Source organism: Muscardinus avellanarius, assembly GCF_963383645.1.
Source record: "Muscardinus avellanarius genome assembly, chromosome: 8".
Taxonomy (NCBI): Eukaryota; Metazoa; Chordata; class Mammalia; order Rodentia; family Gliridae; genus Muscardinus; species Muscardinus avellanarius.
The window spans coordinates 117,682,835-117,691,616 of NC_137794.1; positions in this window are offsets into that span (position 1 = coordinate 117,682,835).

The following is an 8,782-nucleotide window of genomic DNA, read 5'->3' on the forward strand; positions in this document are numbered from 1 at the left end:
CTTGGACCCAGACTCCCTCCTCATGTCCAGCTCGACAGAATGTTTTTTTGTTTTGGGTTTTTTTTTTTTTTTTTTTGGTGGTCCTGGGGGTGGAACCCAGGGGCTTTCTACCTCCGGGCTATACTCCCAGACCTATTTTATATTTTATTTGGAAACAGAGTCTCACTAAGTTGCTGAGGGCCTCACTAAGTAGCTGAGGCTGGCTTCGAACCTGTGTGATCCTCCTGTCTCAGCCTCCCAAGCGCAGGGATTACAAACGTGCGCTACCACACCCGGCTGGACAGAATGTTTTAAATCTCAGCTCAATGGTCATGCTTTGGCCTGCCCTCTGGGCAGAGCACTCTTCTCTCCTGCCAGCTCCTTCTGCAAGTCTTCCACGCACCCCATCTTCCCATGCGCCGTCCTGGCCTGTGGCGCTCACCTGCCCTTCCACCTCCTTTCATGGCTCATGCCTGCCCTGACCACCTCCCCTTTCCCAACTTCCCTGGAGCCCGGTCACTGGCTCTGCCCGTGGCACTCCCTGGAACCTCCTGCTGCCTGGCTGCATCATCGCCCAGTGGCACGGCTTCTCCTCCAAGACTTCTGCGGGCCTCAGTCTTGGTCCACTTCTGTGTCTATAATTGAACGCTCTAGGCTGGCAATTTATGAGAGACAGAAATTTGTTTCTTACAGTTGTGGGGCTGTGAGGTCCAGAGCTCTCTCGGGTAAGGGTCTTCCTGCCGGCCACATATCAAAACCACTGGGGCTCTCTTTCTCCTATTAAGCCAGGAGCACCATCTTGGGGACCGCCCTCATGACCGTCCTCGCGACCCTAACTCGAATCGCTCCCCAGGAGCACCATCTTGGGGACCGCCCTTATGACCGTCCTCGCGACCCTAACTCGAATCGCTCCCCAGGAGCACCATCTTGGGGACCGCCCTTATGACCGTCCTCGCGACCCTAACTCGAATCGCTCCCCAGGAGCACCATCTTGGGACCTGCCCTCATGACCAAAAGCCTCACCTCCCAACATCATCATGTGCATGTGGAGATTGAAGTTCCAACACATGAAATCTGGGGTCACATTCAAGCCATAGCAGTGACCCCACAAAGAGAAGCTTGGGCAAAGTGGCCACTCCTGCCCTTGAGGTCAGGCGGCCCTGAGGCCCGTGTCACAAAGAGATGCCCAGGAGCTGGGGAAGGCCACCACTGTGGAGGAGAGAAGAAGAGAAGACCAAAGGACAGCAACACAGCCAGACCCGGGCAGGGGCCAGGCCACCCCCAGTAGCTCCAGAGGCCCTCGGTTTTGCTAACGCTCTGAGCTTTTGCTCTTGGCAGTAATCAAGTCTGTGTTAAAACCCCTTATATTCATGGGCTGCAATGGCAGGCTTGCATCATGGGGATTTAGGTTAGAATTTGCCATAGGGAAAAAGACTGAAAATAAATATATTGTTTTTGACGTATAACATGTGCTCTAACAATTCGTTCTGCTGAAATTGATTCCTGTCTGCTTACTCTGTTGATCAGCAGATCAACAGATATCCTCAACAGATAATGCAGAGCCTCTGGCAAGAATTGGGGGTCCTTTTCAGAAACAGAGCTGTGCTTTCCAGGGAATCCTGATGCAATGGGACAGTGCTTTGAGCTCTGGACAGAGAGGCCCTCAGTAGACCCCTCTGCATCAGGCTGGTGAAGCAGACCCAATTCTTTGGGTCAAGCAAGTTAGACAGCGTGGAGACCAGAGAACTCTGCTGCCCGGCTCACATCTCTTACCTGTGTGGCTACTTGGAGCTCCCGGCCAGGGCCCAGGGTGCCAAGGAGTGCAGGGTGTTGAGGCTTGGGTTTGCATCCTGTGCCCCAGGCCCCAGGCCCCAGGCAGGAGCGCTCTCCCTCTGCAGCACAGTCCGCAGCAGGAGCCCGGGGTGGGTGCACTCAGCTCCCTGCTCATCCCATGCCAGCTCTGACTTAGCTGCAGCAACATGGACCTCCCTTCACTCCAGCAGCTCCCGCTGCAAGTGGAGGGTGCCTCGTGTTTTCTGCCTCCTGTTTTTTCTCAGCCCACGGGTGGACGCAGCCCAGAATCATAGGGCTATTCATTCACGGGTGGGGTGCTTGGTAGGCCTGACCCAGGTCCTTTTTTCAGAGGAAATGCCCTTCCCTGTGCCTCAGGTTGCCCTGAGAAAACCAAGTTCCAGTGCTCACAGTGGCAGCCAGGGGGCGTGAGCACCCCAGGTCCCTCCCTCGCTTTCTTAGCCCTTGGTCCAGCTTCCTGGGGTCCCCTCCAAATAGACAGTGTGACCCCAGCCAAGGCCTTGCTCTGCTGTAGGGGAGACCAGGCGGAGGTGGAGCCCAACCGCGTCCCCTTTCTGTTAGAGAATCTATACCGACTTAACGACCGCATAGATTTAACCATCGGGTTTTGATGGACAGGAGACCGATCATCCAGCTGCCAGAAGTGACCCGCAGAGCATTCACACAGGGATGCTCTTCCACCTCCGTGGGCCCCTCAGCCCATGGCCGCCTGTCCTTTCCATCAGCACAGTCTTGGGCACATTAACCTGCAGAGGAACTCCTTGAAGCCTTCAGATGTGCATTCCTTTGGAAGGTCATGCCGGGACATTTTGATTAAGACTCAGGTGTCTCCTAAACTCTTCAGCCTCTCATCGAGAGACCCCTGCACGGGGAGGTCACCCTCTGCGATGGCCGAGCTCATCCACCTCACGCTGGCTTGTCCTGACTTCCCTACGTTTCTGGTTCTGGCTCAGCACAGCTGGTGGCCAGCGTTTCTCACAGGACCTCAGGTCCTTCACAGGCAGGAGCTCAAAGGTGCCCCATCTCCTAGGACAGAGTGCTTTAGCACCAGCATGCATTCCATCATCCTTTCCGAACTTCTTTGCCTGATTTTATTTCTGCTGAAAATGTAATGGAAGTTGTCATTTTAAAGACGCTCCATCTCCAGGGCTGCTGGAGGGTCCCTTTGTTAATCAGTAGCAGCGTACACACCTCTAGTCGACACATCTGTGCAGTTCTTTTTCACAAGAGCCCTAGTAACCTGGGCACTTCATTCAGGCTGTTACAGCTTGTTCTCTAGATTTGAAATTTTTTCCCAAAGATATTTTAAGTTTGAGTTTTTTATTTTGCTGTAAGTAAGTTCACGTGAGCCTTTAAGGGTCCAGGTGCACCTGGTCAAGACGGAGGTGCCTGGGATCGTGTGGCTGTCCCTCCATCAGGGCAGAATTCCTGTGCTTTTTCTCTGGTGTGTAGCTTGCTTACACAGAGGAGAACATTAGACAGCACAATTCCAAGCCAGCAGGAAATAACAACTGACTTCACCTCCTGCCGATGGCATGCCCGGCTCGCCAAGAGCCTCAGCGTATCATGCCACTCCAGCATCGACACATGGGTGAGGGCTCAGCAGGCCTACCGCCACGGCTGAAGGACCCGACGGCCAGTGCATCTGGATTTGTGCACTTCTAGCCCAGAGTCAGAGTCCGACTCCTGACAGTGCACAGCTCCCCGGACGCACACCATCGCCTCAGAACTACCTGCTAACCTAAATGCGTTATTCTTCAGGCAAAAGTGAGTTGAGCTAAGCTCTTGGGTGGTGAAGATTTGCTGCTGTTCAGATCTGCTGGGGCTCAGGGTGAGGAAGCCGGCTCTCTGTGCAGGTCTGACACTGTCCTCGGTGAAGCCCCTCTCAAGAGCAGAGCTTTGAAGTAAGGAGATCAGATGGCCAAGCAGGGCCGGCCCTGGCCCAGCAGCCCTAGGTCCCCAAGGCCAGCGTGAGGTCTCCATCCCTCGTTTTCTATCAAGAGAAGGCTCTATTACTCTGGCGGAAAAGTGCAGCATTCAAGTCCAAACTGGCAAAAAGATCAAATTCCCCCTAAGAAGGTTCCAGACCACCCTCCACTGCCAAATAAGGTCGTGTGTGGGTCCTGCTGGGTGAAGGGCTCTGCCCGCCCCTCCACAAGGGCCACAGCCCTGTGCAGCCCCGACCAGTGACTCCGTCGCTCTGAGCTTTGGTTCACCCCCGTGCTGCAAATGAGCAGCACAGAGAGGACCTGGAAGTGAAGTGTCTGTCTCAGCAGCGAGCACACAGGCTGCTTGTGAATGTACACACATATACAGCCTGAGTCTGCACATGCTCACACACACGGCAACACATACGTACACACAAACACATATGCACACATGCCGAGCCCTGCGGTAGCTCCAGAAGCATCCTGTCCAGTACAGTGGTTTTGACACTCTTAAGATAAAGGAACCCTCGGAGAAGCCATGGGATCAGCTGTCGGAATCGAAGCAGACACAGCTCTCCTCATGAGGAGGAGGATGCCTTCAGTCACGTGCCACGGAGGCCGGCGGCAAGGGCGCAGCGGAGTGGCTCTGGCCCTACTGGCTGGGGCCACCGCCGGGCGAGACCACCCCCTTCTGCTGGTCCTCCCACACTTTCAGCATGGATGGCTCCACAACCATTCTTTCTTTCCCTTTTCAAACATGAAAAAGTCATGCCCATGCTATCCCGAGTTGGGATTAGGAAATAATTTAATTTCACAGAGAGAAAAATAAACCCACTGAAATTTCTGAAATTTCAGATGAACTTCCATGAGTCCTACACAACTTGAAAGCAAGTAACCCACACGTGAAGTGCAGTGTGGCGACTCGTGCCTAACCTGCTTCTGTACCCGTACTTTCCCTGTCGGTCTTCGGAGGCGCACGGCTTCCCTGCGGTCACACTGTCCTGGCCCCCACGAGCCTGCAGTGGGGGTCGAGGCGGGGCCTCTGTGTCAGAGCAGCGGGAACAGCACTCCGTCCTGGCAGAGCTGGCAGACGTCCCAGGCCCAGCAGCATGGCGCTCAGTTTACACCTGGTGCTCCTGTTGTCCTGGGGCCACAGCTGCTGGTGCTGAGAGCCAGAGTGTCACTACACCACCCTGAAAAGGTAGAACCAACATCCGCACAGTAGCCAAGGTCTTCATGCCTTGCTATGGACAAGAGACCGGAGCTGGCAGTGGCTCTCCTGAGGCCAGCCGCATACACCAGAATCCCGCCAAGGCTACCAGGAATGGCCCACTAGGAACGAGGCCACAGCAGAAATGGCTGGGGACTCAGAGCCTCCTCCAAGACCCGGGCCTGTGGGGTTGCAGGTGCAGCCAGAGGGCCTGAGCCAGAGGGCTGCCCTGCATCCTGCAAGGACAGCTCCAGGCCGGGTTCCTGCTGAAGCTGTGGGTGGAGGCCAGACTCCTTGGCACAAATGCCAAGGGGTTCCCAAGCTAACGTCCCTGGCTGGGTTGGCAGCAGGCCACTCTCATCTCATGCCAAGTTCCCCTGGGGAGCAGCGCCCAGCCCTAGGGAGGCAGCCCCTGCGCCACGCTGTCCTGGCCTGCTCCGATTGCTGTACCCGGCAACAGGGTGGCTTGCGAGGGTGACCACAGGGGGAGCGCCATGGCTCGTGTCAGACCACAGCAGATCCCCACACGGGGCCACCATCTCCATTTCACTGTGGCCCCTGACTCAAGGAGGCCTGGATCCCCAGACCAGCTCCCCATAGGCCCAGAGCCCCCTGCTCCTCTGGATAAGCACCACTTGGTGAAAGCCAGATCAGCCAAGCAGAGCCTGCAGCTGGGAGACACAGGCAGTCTGCCTAGGGGCAAGGTCGCGATTACATTCTGGAACTTTGCATTCTGGAACAATTGCATGCCCAGGTCTGGTTACACGGGGATGAGGATGTCTCTCCTCTGTCATGTGGTGCCACGACACTCACTCCAGGGAACGAGGCTGTGGGCTGGAGGGTAAGAGTGTGCAGGCCCTGAGGGTGAGCATGTGCAGACCCCAAGGTGAGCGAGTGCAGGCCCTGAGGGTGCGTGTGTGCAGGCCCTGGAGAGTTATCGTGTGCAGGCCCTGAGGGTGAGTATGTGCAGATCCCAAGGTGAGCGTGTGCAGGCCCTGAGGGTGAGCATGTGCAGACCCCAAGGTGAGCGTGTGCAGGCCCCAAGGTGAGCGAGTGCAGGCCCTGAGGGTGAGTATGTGCAGACCTCAAGGTGAGCGTGAGCAGACCCCAAGGTGAGCGAGTGCAGGCCCTGAGGGTGAGTGTGTGAAGACCCCAAGGTGAGCGTGAGCAGACCCCAAGGTGAGCGAGTGCAGGCCCTGGAGGGTTAGCGTGTGCAGACCCCAAGGCTAAGTGTGTGCAAGCCCTGAGGGTGAGCATGCGCTGCCCTCAAGGGTGAGCATGTGCTGGCCGCCAGGGTGAGCGTGTGCCAGGCCCAAGGTGAGCGAGTGCAGGCCCTGAGGGTGAGCGTGCGCAGGCCCTGGAGGGTTAGCATGTGCCGGCCCCCAGGATGAGCGTGTGCTGGGCCCACTGTGATCCACACCAGCTCCCACAGCATGACAGTGGGTCCAGGTTCCTGAGCCTCCAGCTCCCTGGAGGCCGAAGCCACTGCTCCTGGCAGCAGGTGGAAGGTGTGCAGCTTGGGAGCCTGGGGGAGCCAGGAGCAGGGGAAAGAGGAGAAAGCCGGAGCCATCTATCAGGGAAACGGTTGGCTCCCAAGCCCACCTGGCCCCAAAGAGGCTGCAGAGACCAGGCACGAGCCCGGGAGACCCAGCGCTGAGGTCAGTCAGGAAGCTTCTGCTTGTCCATACATGTCACAAGAAATCTAAATGTATGAGAAACACGTCTTGCCGGTGCCTGACCTCCTAGCATTGCAATGCATGCTGAATTTTTTGCCTCTTGAGTAAAATGCGCATGGAGCTTCCTTCAGAGGCTCCAGAGGACCCGCTGCCTCGCCCGCCTGTGGCTCCCTCACCTACCTGTGGGCCTGGCCCCCTCCTGCATAATCACAACCCAACCCACCCGTTCCACAGCCCAGCAGGGCCAGCACCACAGCCACGTCCAGTCATGCCTGGCACCTCGGACGGCCTGGCCACCTGTCACTGTATCTCTAGCTTCACTCTGTCTAGGCCCTGCTTGTTCCTCCGAGGGTGCTTGTCTTCCCTTCAGAGCTTCTCCCCCCACCCTCTCTCTTCCTTTCCTTTCCCTCTGTCTGTCTTGCTATCTCACCCCTCCCCTGCGGTGGTGTATGCACCATGATACTTAGAGATAATCCTCAAATCCTGGGAAAATCACCCAGAAGGGCTGGAGAGACCCCACCAGAGGGACCCAGCTGCTCCCGGCTCCTCCCACCCCTCCAGCATGGTCTTGCTGGTTTCATGTAAGGGTTTGTGGTCTTCTGCTCCCTCCTCCATGCCTGGGAGCAAGCAGACGCCCGGGGATCTGGGCTCGGGAGGTGATGGCCCAATTGCCACAGCCCCCTTCCTGAACTCCAGTGGCTCTTGCCAGAGCTGCTGCAGGACCCTGTGACCTCTTCGAGGGGAGCCGAGGGGAGGAGCGCTGCAGGTTGGCGCTGGGCCCATCGCAGACTCTCACTTAGGGAAGCAGACACCTGGGGCCCGGAGCCCCTTATCCCTGCACCTCAGCCTGAGTGTCCCGGGAAACCCACAGCCAAGGGACACACTGTCACTTTACAGGAAGCAAAACATCAGTGTCCCCTGTATGGGAAATTCTCCCTTACCCCCCATCAGAAACCCTGCCAATTCTTCTTAAAAAAGGGAGAGAGATTCGTTTATAGAAAACCTTTTTATAATTTATTTTCTGTTATGAGCTTTGAAGTATAAAATGAGGGTCTAGCTAAATGCAGGGTTTCAGTGGTGAAATCTTAACCATGTGAACAAATAAATAAATATTTACAATCTTTGGCAAACAAATAAGGTTTCATTAATCTATAGGAGAAGTTTTTTTAAAAAAAAAACATAAATAATTTACAAAAAACACTATGGTACATTCTAAGTATTCACATCAGCACCCCTCCATGGCCGTACGGTTTGAACAAACACCCCAAAACAGGAGCCCACACACTCTTCATGACTGTCACATTTAATAAGGTCTCCCAAACCTCTGTTGGTCTCGGGAATACAATTCCACAAAACAGGTAAAAAGTGCGGCAAAACAAAACCAACCTCAAGGGAAACAAAATCACTGCGCTTAAATGAAATGTGTAGATTAAGACAAAAAGTTACAAGTTCCTCCTGTTGGACACAGAAATGCAATCATGAGTAGCAGAAAGGGGAGGGATCTGCCCCATTTCAGACGGACAACACAAATGTCTCTTTTACAGCCCATACGTGGAGCATAGGAAGCAGTATTTCCTGCAGAGATCATGAAATGTAAAGCAAAGTATGAATAGACTCGTGTCTATTGTTCTTGACTGATTGTTGTGTGTGTCCAGCAAGCCCAAATGTTGGGTTTTCTTGAGCATTCAAATAAAAAGTGCTATGTACAGCAGATAGATAACAAAGCTACTGAACTAAAAATCACCGGTAACGTTATATATTAAGGTTCCGTTACCAATTATTCATATTACTTATTTACCCTTTTATATTTACTGCATGCTTTGTCATGACAACATACTATTTTAAAGCCTTTTATTTTGACAGCAGATATTTTGCTGTAGCAGTATCTTATATTATTATATTCCTGCTATATGTTTATTTTTAGAAATTATATTCATGTAACTTGGCATGTTTAAATTAAGTTACTGGTGACTGGAATGTATTCTATATTCATTTAATAAATATTAAGAGAACATTTATAACCGGAACCTTAATGAAATGTGTTACCAAATTAAGTAAAAGCAACTTTTCCACAGTTTCCAAAGCCTAGAGGAGGCATTGGGTGCCAAAGTGCATCTGCTGACTTGTTTATCTATTTGTTCTCCAGTAGCAGAGATCAAGAAAAATCCCAGGCAAAA